The sequence below is a fragment of the Pongo abelii genome, chromosome X, assembly GCF_028885655.2.
Source record: "Pongo abelii isolate AG06213 chromosome X, NHGRI_mPonAbe1-v2.0_pri, whole genome shotgun sequence".
Taxonomy (NCBI): Eukaryota; Metazoa; Chordata; class Mammalia; order Primates; family Hominidae; genus Pongo; species Pongo abelii.
In genome coordinates this window covers 73503989-73524615 of record NC_072008.2, presented here as the reverse complement: position 1 = coordinate 73524615, position 20627 = coordinate 73503989, and the positions used below count along the sequence as shown (strand labels likewise).

Sequence of the window (20627 nt, the reverse complement as noted above, 5' to 3'; positions counted from 1 at the left end):
AGAAAGCAGAAATCACTCATCGAGAGAAAGCTATAAAGGGGGCAGAACCAGAAGCCGTTTCCTAACTCTGTAGTAGGCCCACGGGGTGGTTCCTTCTCTTCCTACTGAAACTGCAGAAAACTGCATGTGGTCTGGAGCTTTCTAAATTGGGTCTGGATCTGGGTCTGGATCTGGGTCTGGGTCCTGGCCCAACCCTTCCCAAGTGCCACTGCTTGTCCAGATACAGGCTCCCGGAGGAAGGCATCCTCCTCCACTTACAGAGGTCCTCAGCCTCTCAGCAGCAATCATGTGGTTGGCTGTCCCCATTCCCACTGCAGCCTGGTGTGGAGGGACCCACAGCTGTACTGAAAACAGACACACATTCACACAGCCTCACTCCATCCCCAGCATCGGCAGACACTTTGGGTGGGCATTTCTTGCTCTTTTAGACTTTCAAATTGAGATGAGGGGATCAACTACTCCTAGAAACACCCCTACCCCTTTTTAACTCTGATGCTGGACCCCACTGCCCATCCAAATCCCCATCAATTCACTCCGCTCCCCTTCTCAATACCATCCAAGCTGAACCCATGTCCTTCGAACGGTGTGAATAACTGCTTCTGTTTGCCAAGTAAAGGACGGAGGGGCAGACTTTTCACTGGCCCCAGAAGTTCCTGTGAGTGAATGTTTGTCAATGTTCCCTTGGGGGAAGGTTCAGGATATGGTCTCTTTAAGGCCTGGGGTGGACAGGGAGTTAGTTAATGACCATCCCCTAGAGATGACTTTCCAAGGTGGTTATTATGTGGCTCAATGATTAACCAAGCAGTGGCAGGACCCCAGGCTTGTTGGAAGGAGGCCGCTCTTTTCCCAAGGACAGCCCAAGAGCAGGAGCCTGCAGTCAGGGAGAACATTCCTGGGGTCTTTCTCTCCCTCTCCAACAGGCTGTGGTGAGGTGGGTGGGGGCAGAGGCCTGCACTGAGGGAATCTCTCCCTCAGCCCCGTATGGGGGTAGAGGGCTGGCCCGGATATGGAGGAAGTCAGCACACCCTTACTGGGGCGGAAGGGAAAAGAGAGACAGTGAGGGTTTTTATCATGAATGAGAGAGGAAGCTCCAAGCTGGGCCTTGGTGATTAGATGACAAGCTGGGAAAGACGTTCATCCTGAATGCATCCTGTTTTGCTCTGAACTGGCCTCAGGGGCCAGGCGCAGGGGAGGGGCCTAGGTGGAGAGCAGCCTCCTAAAATTCTCCCAGACCTGCGGACCCCAAACTCCTGGGTGCCCTGGACTGGGGAAGTAAGTGTGAGAGTGAGAATTGTCATTTACTGCTAGAGAAACAAAGGCAGGAAGTCTCCGCAAGAAGCCTCCATGGGTCAGCCTCCAGATCTGGAGCCCTAGAGGCGGCTAACATCTGGGCTGGGACCTTTCCTGGGCCTCTCTTCCAAGGTTCAGCTCAAATGCCACTGCCTCTATCCGTCACCTTCCCCTCAGTCAAAAGCAATCACTCCCTGGAATGGATTTCCCAGGGCAGAATGGACGTTCAGGGCAAATAAGTCCTTCTCAACAATTGGAAATATGAACGCTTACCGGTTATTTGATAATATTAAGAAACTATTTTAGGTGTGATAATGGTTGTTTTTATGAATCCTTATCTTTTAGAAATACGTATTGAAATATGTATAGATGAACTGATAAGGTTTCTGGGAGTTGTTTCAAAATAACAAGGGCATGATGTAGATAGGAGTGTGGACAGGGCAGGATTGGCCGTGGGCTAATGGCTGTTGAAACTGGGTGATGGGTACATGGGGTCTTAGTACACTAATTATCTCTATTTTTATATATGTTTGAAATTATTCATAATAATTTTTTAAAGTCCTCACCAAGGTATTATTATTTAATACATAAATAATTAGTGGCATGTATTACTTATGCCACTAACCCCCAAACTAGATGGTAGATTCCCTGGAACTGGGGGTTTTAACTCTGTGTCCTCCACAAGACCTAGCACCAAGCCCAAACTTAATGACGAATAATTTATACAGCACGTGGTAGTTTACAAAGCACTTAGCTGTGGATCCCCTAGTTTAATCCAGTGAAGTGGAAAAAATGAGGAGAAACCCAGAGTCGGAGAATTTGAGGGGGGCGGCAGAGCCTGGAGTTAAAGCTCCCCATGTTCAACTCCCAATCCCCTGTTCTTTGCTCCACACCACCCTGGACTCCTAGGGAACTTAACATTCAGTTCTAAAATTCCTGTGTGTGGTCGAGGTAAACAGGAACAGCAACTGTTTAGCATGCAAGCCTGGGGAAAAGGAAACTCCACCCACAAACACAGCACTTCAGACTTGTGACAAGGGCCCAGGCTGTGGCCTCCAGTCCACTGATTCCCATCTACCAGGACCCTTCCCGAATGCACGCCCATGCACACGTGCGCACACACAAACCAAGACCCCTTAATAAACACTTGATACCAGCAACTGTGTGCCCAGTCCAGTGCTCAACTATCCTGTTGTTGGATGGGGAAGAATGTAAAACTCACCTAGATCTCCGGGAGCTCACACTTCCCACCCTAAAGCCCTTGCATCTTTGAAATCTGCTGTCCCTGTTTTATCTGCTGAACAGCTTTCCCAAGGCCCAGGGCCATGACACCTGATCCTAACCAAACCGGGAGCCTAAGGCAAAAGGTCCTTCTCTTCTTTTCAAGGCGGAGGCAACTCTTTCTTCTAGCCAGAAAAGAGGTGAGGGCACAGCCTGCATGTGATAAACCTGCCATCTGTTGAACCTGAACTTTCCATGGCTCAAATAAGGAGCTCCAGGAGTCTCCTAGCAAAGCAGCTGCAGCTGCCACAGCTTCCCAATTGGAGACTCCATCCCCTCCTCCCTTTGGGACCTTCTTGCCTTTGTGTCTCTGTTGCTGTCCTCTAAACCTGGACACAGGGGTCTTCTGCTCCCTCTCCCATCTGTAGTCCCAATAATGGAAATTTAAAACTTCAAGAGGACAGAGAGGGACAACATTCGAGTCTTCTTGGTGCCACTTTCTTTGCTTCTCTGCTGGAACTCAGGAGGTATTGTGTTTGAATAAGGAAGGCTCTGCCATCCTCCCCACATGACTTACTGCAAGCCATGTCTCAAGCAAGCACACAGGGCACACAGCCCCTTTGCTTTGCACACCTTCAGTTCAGCCCTTCTTGCTCTAAACACCTCCAGATATCATCTGTAGGCAGCTTCTCCTCTCCAGGTGGGGGAGGGGAGCTGTAGATGCACAGAGAGGTTTAGCATACTTCTCCAAAAACAGGAGAGGCGGTGTCCAGTGTGGTGTTTCCTAGCACTAAATATAGAGGTCTAGGGAGCAGAAATCCAAAATCTAAAGTCCAACACATTAACAAAAGGCCACGTCTCTAAAATGAAAACCAGCCCAGAATGTCCAGCTAGATGGCAGCTGTACCTTTAGAGTGAAAGAGTTTCACTACCGACCCCTATGCCCTTACAGCAAAACACCACCCTTCCCATCACACTCTTCGCACTGCGAAAGCCACCCAGAAATCACCTGCAGCCTTCTTCTCCATGCCTTTGGGCTGCCCACCTTCCCATCGCATCCGCAGACAAGATTTGTCCCCCTTTCATTCCAGGAGGATGAAAATGAGAGGAAAACTCAGAGGGCAAAAATACAGGTGTGGGGGGGCGGGGGGGGGTGGGAAAACCCTAGAGTGGGGAGGGAGCAGGTCGCACAGGAGGAGTCAGGGTTTGAAAATAGCCCTGGGTGTGATTCATTAACCCCTCCTCCCCGCTTAGGCTCTGACTGGGAGAGAAGCCAGGGCCCTGGGACTTGGGGGTAAGCATAGGCTCCAAGCCAGCCCAATCTCTGAGGCCCCCAACCTCTGGGGCCCCAGGCTCTGGAAGAAAACTCCCACCTCTCCCTACCTTGGTCTGGCTGCTGTCGCCCACCCCTCCACGCACACTCTAGTTTTCCAGCTGGCTTAGCTGCATAATCACCACAAAGCTCTCCGTGTGCATAGTTGCTGCCACTCCGAGCGTCTCAGAGACAACCTTTTACCTGCCAGTTAGGAGCCTGACCCCAGGTACCAAGTAACCAAATGTCAGGGTGAAAGAGACCGGGCCCTTTAGATACTGAAATCAAGCTGCCATCTGAGGTGTGGCTGAAAACTCTATGGCCCACACAGTAGTATGACTCGCCTAAGGTCACATGGACTGGCTGAACCCCAGTTTCCTGAGTCGTAATTCAGCGCGCAACTTTCACAAGTGTCAGGAGGAACGTGGAGAGAACCCCACACTACCTAATTTGGAAATTCCAAAAACTTCCACTAAAAAGGCTTTCCTCTAATCCAAACCCATTTTGGACTTTATGGGAAAATGAGGCCTATGAAGATGAGACGTGTCCAAACGTTTTCGCTTGGTCCCCGCAGCTACCTTAATACCAAGAAGTCCTGGGCATTTCTCAGAAGAGAAAGCAATGAGGCAGTGGCCGACGGGAAAACCCATACAGCCGGACGGGGGCTTCCTGGAAATGCCCTCGAAAGCAGAGAAAAGAGAGGGCAGGAGATCCGGCGCGACCCGGCAACAGAGCCTGAAGCTCTGCCGCCCCCGGCCAGCTGCAACGCCCCTCCAAAGCCCCAGAGCGACGGCTGCGAGACCCACGGGCCCGGCGGTAACAGGCGGACAGCTGCCTTCCACCGCCTCACTCGCGAGGCTTCGCTGGAAGACGAGCGGCTGGTGCGCTCGGGGGTCCCCCAATTTCGGGGACTCTGACCCCCCAATCCCAGGGGCGGAGGTGGCTCGGCTCGCTTCCTCCCTGTCTCCTGCGTACGCCGCCCGGCGGAACCGCTAGAAGGGCCGAGCCGCAGCGCGCCAGAGAGGCAAGGCGGGGAGAGGGAGCCCAGGCGCCCCCGTTTGTCTGGCTCTCCCCCTGCCGTCGCCCAGACTCCTACCTGGAGGCCGCGTCCACCCCTTTGGGTTCGGGCGCTGACACAGAGCGAGCGGGCAGGAGGCGAGCCCAGGAGGGACTGCTCCGTCCGGGACACACGCGGGGCCTGGGGTCGGGCAGGGGTAACGGTGCCAGCCAGAAGAGCAGCTGCCGCGGCTGCTTAGCCCTTGTCAACCGGAGTCCACTCAGCGCAGGTGGGGAGGGAGCGTCGGCGAGTAAGGCTGTAGGCACGCCCCGCCCACCTCCCCTCGGCCAATGGGGGCGCAGTCTGGCCCACTGGACTCGCCAGAAAGTCACTCAAATCTGGGTGGGCGGGGCACTGCCTGCCGGTCCTCCAAGGCCCTCGCCGCTGCCTTTCCCTCCGGTCACATCGCTGCCAGGGAGGAGGTGCAAGCCCAAGGACTGAGGCTCAAGGAGTGACTTGGCCAGGCACACAGGCTAATATTTATTGAGTTCTGAATGAGTCCGGCACTGTTTGGGGGACTTAAATACATATGCCATGTGCCCGGGAGGGTTCAGTGACTTGCTCAGATAATTTATGGCATGTCCAGAAGACACAACTTCGGTGAAATCTCCAGTTGGTAGGGGAAAACCGGATAATTAGGAATTTGAGCAGGAAGCTGCCATCCCTACCTTGCTCAGGCCCCAGTGGCTCTGCAACTTCCCCAGTACCCCAGGCTTCTGTCCCCTACCCCAAGTCCAAACTCTACCTCCGCAGAGAAGTGCATGGAAAACTTGGGGCACGAACGTTAATCGTGGCAGGGGAGGGCTTCCAGGAGTTCTGATAGTAAGCACCACCAGAAGGTCCATTCAAATTCAGTAAGAAACAAGAGCCTTCGGCTTTGATTTCTCTCTGGCCTTTCATCACAAGGGTCCAACACAAGTTCACAACCTTGATTTCATTGTTGAATTGAGGACTCCTATTAGTCAGGACTGAGAGTATCCAGGACCTCATGCAGTTCAACTGCTATGCCTCACATTTACAAAGACAAAAACTGAGCAGAGGTGACTCACTTAAAGCTACCCAGCCTGGAACTCCTGTGGTCAAGAAAATCTCCTGCCTCAACTTCCTGAGTAGCTAGGATAACAGGTGTGCGCCACCATGCTCAGCTAATTTTTACATTATTTGTAGAGCTGAAGTCTTGCTATGTTGCCCAGGCTGGTCTCACACTCCTGGCCTCAAATGATTAACCCAGCAAATCCATGGCAGGGTCAATACCTGTACACTGGTTATTTTCTCCATACCATTCCTAGAAGGCAGGAACTGCATCCATCTAACTTGCTTGTTAGAGTATCCAATACAGATGAGAGCAAAAATGTCTCTCTCTGAGGGCAGCAACTTTATCAAGGTCACCCAGGGAAAGACAGAGCCAGACCTAACCCAGCCCCAAGTGCCCCTCTCCTGTCTAGCTTTCAGTTCACTAGGCCAAACTGAAATTCTCCCACATTCCTTCCCTGCTGGCCCTGATGAGAGTCAGAAGAGCAATGGTAAAGTGACACTACCACCACTGTGTGTATCCCATGTATCCCTCTTTTCCTCTTGATGGCAGGACTGCCGCTCGTATCCTCTAGCAATTTGTTCAAGGTGAGCCAAGTCTCTTGGGTCTATGGATGAGGCCTGCACACCAGAAGTTACTCCCAGAAGCAAAATCCTTCTGGTGGGTGGGAAGGGATATGACCTCCTTCCTGAGGCTGGGCTTTAACAATTGTAAGCATCCTTAAGGCTCTGAGTTGAAGCCAAAGGCATCTTGCCTGTGCACAGTGCTAAAAAGGACAAAAAGTGGGGTCCTGCAATGATTTTATCATTTCCCTAAGGGCAAGAAACCTTGTCAAAGCCAATTCCATCCACTCCAGGGCACCAAGCACAGTGCTTACAGTACTTTCCTCACTATTGTTTACTAATGAATGAACAAATGTTGAAAGATATTCAAAGCACAACCAAAAATAAATGACAATCATATAACTAATGAGCAAAGTCAACTTATCTTTTAGTAGATACATTTAACTGAATCAGATATCATGGGTTCTGAGACACCAGCTGTATTTTTTTAAGAGCCATCAAACCAGGAAACAAAAAAGGAGGAGGGTATAGTATGAAAACTACCAAAAAATGGGGCACTGCTATAAATACTTAGAAGGAGAACTTTGCAGTGCCTGGCATAGAGTAGATGTTCAATAAAAATGCTTGTCGAATGACAGTGAACACAATTGTCAGGGTAAGCTACAATCATGATATTTGCCATGCACATTGTGACATTTTGAAATGGCCCAAGCGATATCAGGGCTATTTCTTTTGGTCTTTTTTGCTCTCCCTCTTTTATTCTGGCCAGGAGAGCTCAGCCTGTTCAGCAGGGCAAAGATAGCTCATCCCCTTCAATACCCCTGCCAACCCCTGCTCCCTGACCCTGAGTCTTGCATGGATTAATAGTGCCTGGAATGGATGAGAAAGAGTACCTTTTCACAGGCCCATTTCTAGGTTGCAGCCTGAGTGGCTATGGAGGTAACTGGAGGCTTTAGGTTCTTGACTTCCGCTTTTCCTCAAGCCCTCACTCTTGCCTGTGTGTCCTATAGTACCATTGCTGTTGCTACCTTGGATGCCAGCTCAGTCATCAGGCAGGGGAACGTAGAGTGCTTGAAGCAGGCCAAGGCCTGGCAAAAAAAAAGTCTCTGTGCGTGTGTGTGTGCGTGTGTGTGTGCGTGTGTGTGTGTGTGTTTCTATGCCCGAGGCATGGGGCTTTCCTCATTCTACCACTCCCACAGACCACGTAAGCCCCACAAGAGGGAGTATAATGGACACTGGAGCAAGATGGCCTGGGTACAAATGGCCTCTGCTACTTACTAGCTGTGTGACTCTGCCTCAGTTTCCTCATCTGGAAAGTGTAGATGATCATCACAACCCTGACCTTCAGTGGCTGCAGAGCAGATCCACTAGGCTAAGTAAACACTTAGAATGATGGCTGTCACATAGTAAGTGCTTATAAGCGTCAGATATGGTGAGAAGCACTGAGCAATAGTAGAATGAGCCCTGGATTAGGAAGTAGTAGAGCTAAATGCTGGCCCCTGTTCTACCACTTTCTTGTTATGCCACCCAGGACAAGTCATTGTGCCACTCCAGCCGTCAGTTTTTTCACCTATAAATAACAAGACTAGAGTATAATACCCACTGGGTAGAGGAGAGACAATAAATGTGAAAGTATACCGTAAAGGACTGTGGCAGGTGGCAGGATGACACTGAAGGTGCTATAGAGCTAACCTTTGGGGGACCTATCAGCCCTTTTCTCCTAGGCTGTGGCAAAGAGCAGTTCCATATACCATTCCCCTGAGCCTCACTCTGAGACCCTTGGGTCCCAATAAGGGCCTACCTGAGGACTCCCAACAGTCCCCACCCCCTCCCTGCCTGGGAATGGGAGTTGCTCAAGCTGCTGCCGGCAGACCCATGCCCCCACTCTGGAATGGCTAGGTTAATATCTAAAAGGAACCAGATAGACTCTTCTACTACTCTTTTCCATAGGAGCTAAAGAAACCGCAGCAAATCACTTCAGGGAATTCAGCTGGGAAGTTTTTAGAAAAGGGGTAGGAGCAGTGAGGGGAAAACGAATTACACTCAGACCAGCCCCACCAAGTACATGAGCACGGGTGGCCTCACACACAGGCTCTGACACTTGTACGCACATTCCTGCATGCCTCAACGAAGCCTGCTCCCTGGTGGCTTGGGGTCCCCCCCAGCCTCATGAAAGGGGGCTATTGATCAGGTCCCACAACAGAGGACAGTCATGGTTCATTAAAACAAACAAACAAACAAACAAAAACAAAACTTCCTGAGGAGCCATGGCCATAGGAGGGAGATTTGCACTAAGAAGACAGCCCAAGCAGGGGCAGATGTGGACAGAGGAAATACAGTGGTGGGGAGGGGTTTGAAAAGGTGAGGGCCACACAGACACCTCACTGTCTATACGTTGCCAAGTGTGGACAGAGGACAGAAAGCTATATCCTGGAAGGAGCACCCCCTCTCAGCCCACAGCCTAGGGGACTATCACAGTTGCCTCTACACTCACCCCAGAGCACCCTGGAAGGCGGAGCTCTGTGCTGACCTCAGAGCCCTGGGCTGGCAGCGAGGGACTCTGGAGCACAGGCCGAGCCAGGCCCAGGTCAGGGGAGATTCAGGGGTCACTTAACCTCTCTGCCCTCGCCCTCCCTAAGCTCAGACATAGAGGTGTGGGGCGGCTCATGACTGCCTCCAGGCACTTGGACTGGGCAGGTGGAGCTGGATAACCCAGGCCTGGCTCTTTCCCAGACACTCGGGGGCCTGTCATCTCTCCTCAACCAACACCAGTCAATGTGCCAGCCTGATGGAAGGCTGGGCCCCAGCATCCACTCAATAGACCCCCCAGGCCATGACAGTGCCACAGGTACCATTTCACACCCAGGATGGGTCTCTGGACTGACCTTACTGGCCCATCTCAAAGGGTCCCCAGAGGTTTTCTGCTGCAGGCAGGTGGAGCACCCCACTAACGCCTCAGGGAGGTCTGCCTGCCCAGCCCTAACAAATAGGTGGGGTCACCCTGGACAGAGCACTTGGTGACCATATTGGCAAAGATACCTAGAGCAGGATGCCCACCCTGGTGCCCCACCCCATTCCTGCCCTCCAGATTCCGAAAGTCACAACATGCAGAGAGGAGATGAGCAAAGGCAAGCCCGCCTCTGACACAGCCCCACACCCAACACACAGCAGGCGAGGACAGGAGTGCTCCCCTCTGCCCAGTTTAGTCTCAGTCCTCAGCCCTGGAGCTTGCTCCTCCCTGGCTAGGCCCACTTTCCTCATCTGGAAAAACAGGCTGGGCCCTGGTTCTAGGGTCCCTTCCTTCCAGAACGCTCTGCTTCTGTGAGCTGCTCTGTGTGTTCCCATGAGGGTGGGGCATCTGCAAGTCCAGCATGCACAGGGCTTCTGCAGAGCACGGGAGTGGGGGTGGCATGATGGTCCTCTGAGGATGAGGGATACCTGGGGCCAGGGGAGGAAAGTAGGAAAAAGGAAGGGTGGGGAGCCTGGAGGAAAGGCAGGGAAGAGGAGGGCTGAGGCTAAGCCGCCCCACTCCTGGAGCCCTGGTCTCTGCCCCCAGCGTTGCTCCCAGCTCACTCTGGGGCTATGGGTACCCAGAGTCCTTGAACAGCCCTCAGGATTCTGACTCCTTGCCTGGGATCCTTTCCAGTGTCCCTCCAGGGCTGCAGCTCCCAAGGAAAAAACCTGGGAAGGGGAGGAGGAGCCAGGGAAGCAGAAAGAGAGGCTCTTCCTTCCCATTCACAGGCTCCATCGTCAGCCGCCACGGCCTGACCCCACACTGCCACCAGACCTGGTGCCCTGGAAGCTGGAGGGCTGCTTGTGGAGAGGTGTGTGGCTTTTATACGCCCTGTCCCAAGCCTGGCCCAACCCAGTCTTGTGAAGAGGGGTCTCTAGGGCTTGACAATGTCAATTCAGGCTGGCTGAGCCTGCCCCTGGCCAACCATCCGCCTGTCTCCTGACCTTGAAGGGCAGCCCTCAGAGGCCCCAGGATGACATCGGAGAGGGCATGGGATGTGTTCGGATGGTTGAGGGCCACTCAGCAAAGGGCTCTGGGCTCAACTTGGCCTTGGAGCTCGTCTACCCTCTCAACAGACCTTTCCTCAAGCACAGCTCCCCCCTTTCCCCTCCATACATACACACTTACTAAGCAGGAGTTCTGATTTGCCCTCAGCCAGGGCTGGAACTTCTCCACACACATGCATCAGCCGTTCCCATAACATGGTTACCCAGACCTTGTCTGTGCCGGGCACTGGGCAAGGGACAGGGTCAGAGAGTGGGGCGGGCAAGCCCACAGCCTGGGTACCTGCCTTCCTGGAGCTCCCATGTCAGTGGGGGAGGCAATGGCAGCCCCTAACAGAGAACGCCCATCTCAGGCAGGTGGGTAGCCAGGTCAGTTCCCAGAGAACAGGGCAGGGGTGGGGGGGATGGGACCTGAGGACTCTATATCAACAGATCCCCAAGGAAATGATCCTGGCCCCCAACACCCAAGACTCCTGGGTCAGGGCCAGGCAGCTGTCACTCTGGCTTCTACTTTGTTTCTACCACGGAGGAACTGTGTGACCTGGCTGAGAGTCTTGCCCTCTCTGGCTCTCAGTGTTCCCATAAGTACAATCAGAGAGTCTGTTCTCAGAATCTCCAAGGATCCTGTGTTTCAGCGTGTTCAATTCCATGTTAAATCTATGGTGAGAAACTCAACCCAGTTTGCTATTTCCTCCCTGCCCTTTGAGTGGAATCAAGAGCGAATTAGAGCTGGCTGCAATAATCCCAGCTACTTTGGAGACTGAGGAGGGAGAGTTGTTTGAGCTCAGAAGTTCGTGTCTCGAGAGAGAGAGTGAGTATGAGAATTACTCAGAAGTAGTAGCCTGGAAATATAAGTACCTCAAAACTTTTTTTTCAATTTTTAAAAAGACAAAATGCCAGAGACTTTGGGAGATCCCTCAGAGACCTATTCCTTGGGATGGAGCTCCCAGGCAATGCGAGTTGATTATAAAGGCGTTGCCAGGGTTGCTGGGCTGTGTCCTGCACCTAGGGTACAGAGTGGGAAGGTAAGGGGCCCTTGGGGTGACAGGGGGATGTAGGGAGCTACTGTGTAGGTGATAACACTTAAGGATCTGGAGACCAAAAATAAATAAATAAATAAATAAAAATAAAAGGATGAAAGGACAGACGGACAACTCAATGACAAGGAAAAAATATAGGTTGACGGTTAGACACATAGTGGGACAGGAAGACAGGAGGGTGAACAGGCAGACACCAAAGGCAGAGACGAAGAAGGTGCTGGAGGAATGGGTGTAAAGGGACATACTGTTTACTAAACGCCTACCATGTGTTAGTAACCAAAGTGGTGTTCTTTTTGAGCGGAGGATGTAGACAGAGGCGGGTGGGGACGAAGCCGGATAGACTGCTGGGATAAGAGGATGGGGCACCCATAGGGCGGCGCAAGAGCTGCCTAAGAATTAGAAGAAAGAAGGCGTGAGGGGTGGAAAGCCTCAAAGAGGGGCACTGCCGGCCAGGGGTGAGGTTTTAGACAAATGGACATAGGACTCAACGATGAAAACCGGGCTGGAACCAAACAAGGAGGCAGAGGGAGCAGGGAGCTTCGAAGAGCCGGTGCGGGAAGCTCTCCGCGAAGCGCAGCTCAGCCCTGACCTCTCCGCCTGGGGCTGCCTGGCTCTCAGTTCACCTGGATCCCAGCGCGCCGCGTCCCACCGGGTGCCCTTCACACCCCACGGAGTCCACGTCCGTGGCTTCGGGAGCCGCAACGCCGGACCCCAGCCCCGCGCCTGGGCCATGTGTCCGCGGGCGCCGCGCGGTGCCAGGCGGCTCAGCAGCCCGAGAGCTAGCTGGCGCCTCGGATAGTTTTGCCCTGGGACTGAGCGAACCCGCGGGGAGCCCAGGGAGGGAGGGGCTGAGCGGATGATGGCTGTGTTTCCCCGCCCCCTCAGTCGCGATTAGAAATTTCCACGCCCCCACCTTGAGCAGGAACTCCCCCTTCTCTAGCCTCCAGTCATCTACTCAACTATTCCGCCTCGCCATCACCATCGGAAGCCTTCTTCCAGGTTGGAGTCACCTTCTTTCCAGCCTTTTCCAACTTGGCCCCCATTTGAGAGTTTTCTCTCCACTGATTCCTCTCCTTTCTGTTCTCATACCTCAGTGCAAGATAATGGGGGTGTCTTCCTAGTTATGGTGTCAGCCCCTCCACCTCCTGTCTGCCCCCAAATCTCACCAACCATGTGACATGGAGGAAGGCCTTGTGCAACAGCCAGATGGAGAAGGAAACAATGGCTCTGGCCATCTTGGCAGACTGACTCACTCCTCGGCCTCCCTTACCGCCCCCTGCTTTTCACTCCTCCCAGCAACCCCGTTTTCTGACTGGCTGGCCTGAGCAACCGACCAGCTGGGTTCCACCAACGACACTTTGAAATCTTTCTAATACCAGAATATCCTGAAGTGGAATCAGTCCTATAGACTCCCTTATGTTACAGATGGAAAACTGAGGCCCAATAATGCAAATGACTTGGCCATCATCTAGGCCGGGGCAGTCATCTCTATGTTGCAGGACTGTTGCAAGGATCTGAAGGACTGATCATGGTGCCTGGCACGGAGTATAGACTTCATTAAGAAAGATTAGCTTTTATTTTCAAGGAGTTTAGCCCCTGGCATGTACCACAAAAAAAGCCTGGACCAGGACTCTGAGGTACATAACCTTTTTCTCTAATGCGTAATCCCCACCACAGCAAGCAAACTTGCATTACCTGACTTGGGGATGGTGGGGGGTCCTGGTTAAATTTGTTTTCAATGGATATAAGGCCAAAAGTTACCAACAGCTCTCAGACCAGGTCATTTCCATTCTACTTCTGTTGGTGGCCAGTAAAGGGACCAACATTCTAATAGGGCCTCTGCTCTAACTGCAGCATAACCCGGGTGATTTCTCCTCTCTGAGTCTCAGTTTCCTCAACTGTAAAATGAGGGTAATATTCCTATGACACGAAGCGAATAATGAATGTGCTTTGTGAACGATAAAGGGGTACATGGGTGAAGGTCACAGCCCCTCCCCTCTACTGTCTCCATACCTTGTTCCTGGAATCTAGAGCTAAGCTACTCCATTTGTGAGGGATAAGCTAGAAAAAGGAAGTGCAGTTTCCAGTTGATATGTGCTTATTTGCATGATATTTGCACCCACTTTTCATGAACTCAGTGTCAGAGCTAGAAGGAAATTAGAGGTTAACATGTTGATCTTCATGCCATGCATCCCTTTTCCCCAGGGCAATGGTGGCACATAGTAGGTGTTCACAAAATATTTACTGACTGAATGAATGCATTCTTCATGTGGGGAAGAGGACTTGTCCAAGGTCACACAGTGAGTTTGTTTCAGAACCAAGGCAGATCTGACTCTGCTCCTCCTTCCACTAGGCCATTTCTACTTCACGGAATTATTTTTCTTTTCCCTTCAAATGACCATAAATCAATGGGAAACCCGTCTCTCCCAGCACCCTCTGGCCTATCAGCAGTCCCCATTTTGGACTAGCCCAGGCAGGACAAACAGCCACTGGGATGCCCCTCTCTGGGCCCAGCTTTCTGCTGCCACCGCGTTGACTCCTGAGTTTCGAGCAGTCCCTGCACTGCCCCTGTCACAGGGGCAGCCCCCTCCCCCGTGCCGCCCGCAGAAAAGGAGGCCTCAGTCAGCTTCCTCCAAGCAGAGGAGTTTCCCTTTTGCTCTCCGGTTGGGCGGGAGTGTGGGACATAGCCCCCAGCAGCGGCAGCGGCCTAGAAGGAAGGGCGGCAGCAGTCACTTCCCACCCTGCTAAGGCATCTCCCGCCCTGTCCAGTCCCACCCCTATTTCCTGAGTTCTGCTGCTTCAGCTCCAGCCAGAACAGTGATATGAAAGAGCTCCGAAGATTCACTTGAATCACAGAGCCCTGGAGCTGGGAAGGACCTTCGAAGTTATTTATTCCCACCACCTCCTCACTCCAGGCAGGAATGCCTGCTGTTAGCAAAGAGGAGGAGACAGGGCACCTTACTGAACCTTCACAGCTTCAAGTTTCTCCTCCAGATAATGGACATAATATGACACATAGCTGACAATGGTGCTGTGAGAGGAGATGCAAGAATGGATCTAATAAAAGCTGATGTGGATTGAGCACAAGCTATACCAGACATTGTTCTAAGTGCTTATTTAATTCTTACCACGATGCTCTGAAGTATATATATCATCATCATTACCCCAGTTTACAGTTGGAGAAACTCAGGAGCAGCAAAGGTAATCCAAATTGCTCATTAGTGGCAGTGGCAGGATTCGGACCTTGAGCCTCCATCTTCACCCATATATAACGGTGGTAATCATCCTTACCCCCAGAGAATGATTGGGCCCCCTTCAGAGTTACTTGAATTCACAAGTGTTTGTGTTACTGTAACTTTTGTATTCAAGTACCCCTAAGGGCTGAGAGGGAAGAATGTGATGAAACCTTGGGGGGCTGATGATGTAAACCTGAAGCGTTGGCTCCAAGTGGGAATGTCTTTGAAGTCCAGCTCTTATCTTAAACATCCACTTGAATTTTCAGTTAACTCTAGTATGCATCCTTGTTTTCTTATTAAAATTCATCTTTTCCTTCCTTAAGCCTTTGAGGAAAACGTACACTCCAGGAAGAAGGGACATACAGGTCTAATACCTTCATATGCCTCCAGGCCATGGCCTTGTACCCCAGGGGTAGCAGGCACCTGGTTCAGTAAAAGATAGGCCCTTAGTCACTGAGAATAGCTAAGGTTTATGGAGTGTTTGTCATGTGAGCCAGCATTCTAAGCACTTTCTATATATGATTTAATCATCATATATAACTCTATGATAAGCTGAATTATTATTGCTACCATTTTCAATGGGAAAACTATAGCATAGAGAGGTTAAATAATTTGCCCAAGGTCATACAGTTTGGACTGTCAGCTTTAGCTAGTAACCACTGTACATACTGCCTCTCAGGCCACATGAGAGTTTCTCTTACCTACCTACCTCCACCACTTCCCACCAGGATGATTGATTTGATTATTGGCAGAAGCAGGCCTTATTCCAATTAGAAGATCAGCTCCTTGAGGGCAGTGACAAGGGGGCTCCCTACTGCCCCTTTCCCTATATCAATGGTAATCCTGGGGCTGGGCCATGCACAGGGCTGGTCCAGCATTCGGATTTGGCAACTGACTGTTTCCTGGCTGGTGGCAGTCTCTTGGGCCTAGCACCTGTTGAGCTGGTGGATACAGCACTAGCATTTCACACAGGAGTCCTCTGCCACCCTCTGTGGCAAAGATCTAGCTTTAGAAATGGCTGCTCATCACCTACAGGGACAAGTCCACACTTCTAAGAGTGGCATTCAAAGCACCACACAAGCCTGCCCGGTTAACGCAGGTGGCATTCCCAGAACACACCTCCTTAACCCACCAAATGTGTTACATGTGCACTTCTCTCTCACAAGAATGATCATCCTTACTTCCTTTACTTATTTCACAAACATTTATATGGTGCTTTCAATGTGCCTGACTCTATTCTCAGCTCTTGGCACGTTTTAACTCATAAAGTCCTTACAGAAACCCTGTAGGTACTATTATCCCATTTTACAGATGAGGAAACGAAGACACGAAGAGGTTAAATTATTTGCCCTATCTCCTATACTTGGTAAAGTCCAACATACCCTTTTAGTACAGTATCTCCTATGAATAGCATAAGCTGTTCCCTTTCTGGGTGACTCCACAGCTCAGTTACATCAGCAATCATTCTTTTTTTTTTTTTTTTTTTTTTTTTTTTTTTTTTTCTTTTATTATTATTATTATTATTATTATTATACTTTAGGTTTTATGGTACATGTGCGCAATGTGCAGGTAAGTTACATATGTATACATGTGCCATACTGGTGCGCTGCACCCACCAACTCGTCAGCTAGCATTAGGTATATCTCCCAATGCTATCCCTCCCCCCTCCCCCCACCCCACAACAGTCCCCAGAGTGTGATGTTCCCCTTCCTGTGTCCATGTGTTCTCATTGTTCAATTCCCACCTATGAGTGAGAATATGCGGTGTTTGGTTTTTTGTTCTTGCGATAGTTTACTGAGAATGATGATTTCCAATTTCATCCATGTCCCTACAAAGGACGTGAACTCATCATTTTTTATGGCTGCATAGTATTCCATGGTGTATATGTGCCACATTTTCTTAATCCAGTCTATCATTGTTGCACATTTGGGTTGGTTCCAAGTCTTTGCTATTGTGAATAATGCCGCAATAAACATACGTGTGCATGTGTCTTTATAGCAGCATGATTTATAGTCCTTTGGGTATATACCCAGTAATGGGATGGCTGGGTCGAATGGAATTTCTAGTTCTAGATCCCTGAGGAATCGCCACACTGACTTCCACAAGGGTTGAACTAGTTTACAGTCCCACCAACAGTGTAAAAGTGTTCCTATTTCTCCACATCCTCTCCAGCACCTGTTGTTTCCTGACTTTTTAATGATTGCCATTCTAACTGGTGTGAGATGGTATCTCATTGTGGTTTTGATTTGCATTTCTCTGATGGCCAGTGATGTTGAGCATTTTTTCATGTGTTTTTTGGCTGCATAAATGTCTTCTTTTGAGAAGTGTCTGTTCATGTCCTTCGCCCACTTTTTGATGGGGTTGTTTGTTTTTTTCTTGTAAATTTGTTGGAGTTCATTGTAGATTCTGGATATTAGCCCTTTGTCAGATGAGTAGGTTGCAAAAATTTTCTCCCATTTTGTAGGTTGCCTGTTCACTCTGATGGTAGTTTCTTTTGCTGTGCAGAAGCTCTTTAGTTTAATTAGATCCCATTTGTCAATTTTGGCTTTTGTTGCCATTGCTTTTGGTGTTTTAGACATGAAGTCCTTGCCCATGCCTATGTCCTGAATGGTAATGCCTAGGTTTTCTTCTAGGGTTTTTATGGTTTCAGGTCTAACGTTTAAGTCTTTAATCCATCTTGAATTGATTTTTGTATAAGGTGTAAGGAAGGGATCCAGTTTCAGCTTTCTACATATGGCTAGCCAGTTTTCCCAGCACCATTTATTAAATAGGGAATCCTTTCCCCATTTCTTGTTTTTGTCAGGTTTGTCAAAGATCAGATACTTGTAGATATGTGGCATTATTTCTGATGGCTCTGTTCTGTTCCATTGATCTATATCTCTGTTTTGGTACCAGTACCATGCTGTTTTGGTTACTGTAGCCTTGTAGTATAGTTTGAAGTCAGGTAGTGTGATGCCTCCAGCTTTGTTCTTTTGGCTTAGGATTGACTTGGCGATGCGGGCTCTTTTTTGGTTCCATATGAACTTTAAAGTAGTTTTTTCCAGTTCTGTGAAGAAAGTCATTGGTAGCTTGATGGGGATGGCATTGAATCTGTAAATTACCTTGGGAAGGATGGCCATTTTCATGATATTGATTCTTCCTACCCATGAGCATGGAATGTTCTTCCATTTGTTTGTATCCTCTTTTATTTCCTTGAGCAGTGGTTTGTAGTTCTCCTTGAAGAGGTCTTTCACATCCCTTGTAAGTTGGATTCCTAGGTATTTTATTCTCTTTGAAGCAATTGTGAATGGGAGTTCACTCATGATTTGGCTCTCTGTTTGTCTGTTATTGATGTATAAGAATGCTTGTGATTTTTGCACATTGATTTTGTATCCTGAGACTTTGCTGAAGTTGCTTATCAGCTTAAGGAGATTTTGGGCTGAGACAATGGGGTTTTCTAGATATACAATCATGTCATCTGCAAACAGGGACAATTTGACTTCCTCTTTTCCTAATTGAATACCCTTGATTTCCTTCTCCTGCCTAATTGCCCTGGCCAGAACTTCCAACACTATGTTGAATAGAAGTGGTGAGAGAGGGCATCCCTGTCTTGTGCCAGTTTTCAAAGGGAATGCTTCCAGTTTTTGCCCATTCAGTATGATATTGGCTGTGGGTTTGTCATAAATAGCTCTTATTATTTTGAGATACGTCCCATCAATTCCTAATTTATTGAGAGTTTTTAGCATGAAGGGTTGTTGAATTTTGTCAAAGGCCTTTTCTGCATCTATTGAGATAATCATGTGGTTTTTGTCTTTGGTTCTGTTTATATGCTGGATTACATTTATTGATTTGCGTATATTGAACCAGCCTTGCATCCCAGGGATGAAGCCCACTTGATCATGGTGGATAAGCTTTTTGATGTGCTGCTGGATTCTGTTTGCCAGTATTTTATTGAGGATTTTTGCATCAATGTTCATCAAGGATATTGGTCTAAAATTCTCTTTTTTGGTTGTGTCTCTGCCAGGCTTTGGTATCAGGATGATGCTGGCCTCATAAAATGAGTTAGGGAGGCTTCCCTCTTTTTCTATTGATTGGAATAGTTTCAGAAGGAATGGTACCAGCTCCTCCTTGTACCTCTGGTAGAATTCGGCTGTGAATCCATCTGGACCTGGACTTTTTTTGGTTGGTAAGCTATTGATTATTGCCACAATTTCAGCTCCTGTTATTGGTCTATTCAGAGATTCAACTTCTTCCTGGTTTAATCTTGGGAGGGTGTATGTGTTGAGGAATTTATCCATTTCTTCTAGATTTTCTAGTTTATTTGCATAGAGGTGTTTGTAATATTCTCTGATGGTAGTTTGTATTTCTGTGGGATCGGTGGTGATATCCCCTTTATCATTTTTTATTGCATCTATTTGATTCTTCTCTCTTTTTTTCTTTATTAATCTTGCTAGCGGTCTATCAATTTTGTTGATCCTTTCAAAAAACCAGCTCCTGGATTCATTGATTTTTTGAAGGGTTTTTTGTGTCTCTATTTCCTTCAGTTCTGCTCTGATTTTAGTTATTTCTTGCCTTCTGCTAGCTTTTGAATGTGTTTGCTCTTGCTTTTCTAGTTCTTTTAATTGTGATGTTAGGGTGTCAATTTTGGATCTTTCCTGCTTTCTCTTGTGGGCATTTAGTGCTATAAATTTCCCTCTACACACTGCTTTGAATGCATCCCAGAGATTCTGGTATGTTGTGTCTTGGTTCTCGTTGGTTTCAAAGAACATCTTTATTTCTGCCTTCATTTCGTTATGTACCCAGTAGTCATTCAGGAGCAGGTTGTTCAGTTTCCACGTAGTTGAGCGGTTTTGAGTGAGATTCTTAATCCTGAGTTCTAGCTTGATTGCACTGTGATCTGAGAGACAGTTTGTTACAATTTCTGTTCTTTTACATTTATTGAGGAGAGCTTTACTTCCAAGTATATGGTCAATTTTGGAATAGGTGAGGTGTGGTGCTGAAAAAAATGTATATTCTGTTGATTTGGGGTGGAGAGTTCTGTAGATGTCTATTAGGTCTGCTTGGTGCAGAGCTGAGTTCAATTCCTGGGTATCCTTGTTGACTTTCTGTCTCGTTGATCTGTCTAATGTTGATAGTGGGGTGTTAAAGTCTCCCATTATTAATGTGTGGGAGTCTAAGTCTCTTTGTAGGTCACTCAGGACTTGCTTTATGAATCTGGGTGCTCCTGTATTGGGTGCATATATATTTAGGATAGTTAGCTCTTCTTGTTGAATTAATCCCTTTACCATTATGTAATGGCCTTCTTTGTCTCTTTTGATCTTTGTTGGTTTAAAGTCTGTTTTATCAGAGACTAGGATTGCAACCCCTGCCTTTTTTTGTTTTCCATTTGCTTGGTAGATCTTCCTCCATCCTTTTATTTTGAGCCTATGTGTGTCTCTGCACGTGAGATGGGTTTCCTGAATACAGCACACTGATGGGTCTTGAGTCTTTATCCAGTTTGCCAGTCTGTGTCTTTTAATTGGAGCATTTAGTCCATTTACATTTAAAGTTAATATTGTTATGTGTGAATTTGATCCTGTCATTATGATGTTAGCTGGATATTTTGCTCGTTAGTTGATGCAGTCTCTTCCTAGTCTCGATGTTCTTTACATTTCGGTATGATTTTGCAGTGGCTGGTACCGGTTGTGCCTTTCCATGTTTAGCGATTCCTTCAGGAGCTCTTTTAGGGCAGGCCTGGTGGTGACAAAATCTCTCAGCATTTGCTTGTCTGTAAAGTATTTTATTTCTCCTTCACTTATGAAGCTTAGTTTGGCAGGATATGAAATTCTGGGTTGAAAATTCTTTTCTTTAAGAATGTTGAATATTGGCCCCCACTCTCT

The 20627-nt window shown here is 48.8% G+C and overlaps 1 protein-coding gene across 5 annotated transcripts in view; it reads right to left on the bottom strand.

The window, feature by feature from the left end:
• STARD8 (StAR related lipid transfer domain containing 8) overlaps window positions 1-20627 on the bottom strand; it is an 84647-nt gene that overhangs the window by 27344 nt on the left and 36676 nt on the right. For 3 of the 5 annotated variants that reach the window (XM_054544677.2, XM_054544678.2, XM_054544679.2), the window contains exon 1: window positions 4920-5305. The exons of the other annotated variants lie outside the window; for them this stretch is intronic. The gene's annotated coding sequence lies outside the window, so the exon portion shown is untranslated. Of the gene's footprint in view, window positions 1-4919; window positions 5306-20627 lie in introns of those variants that run through there. 5 annotated transcript variants of the gene reach the window in all.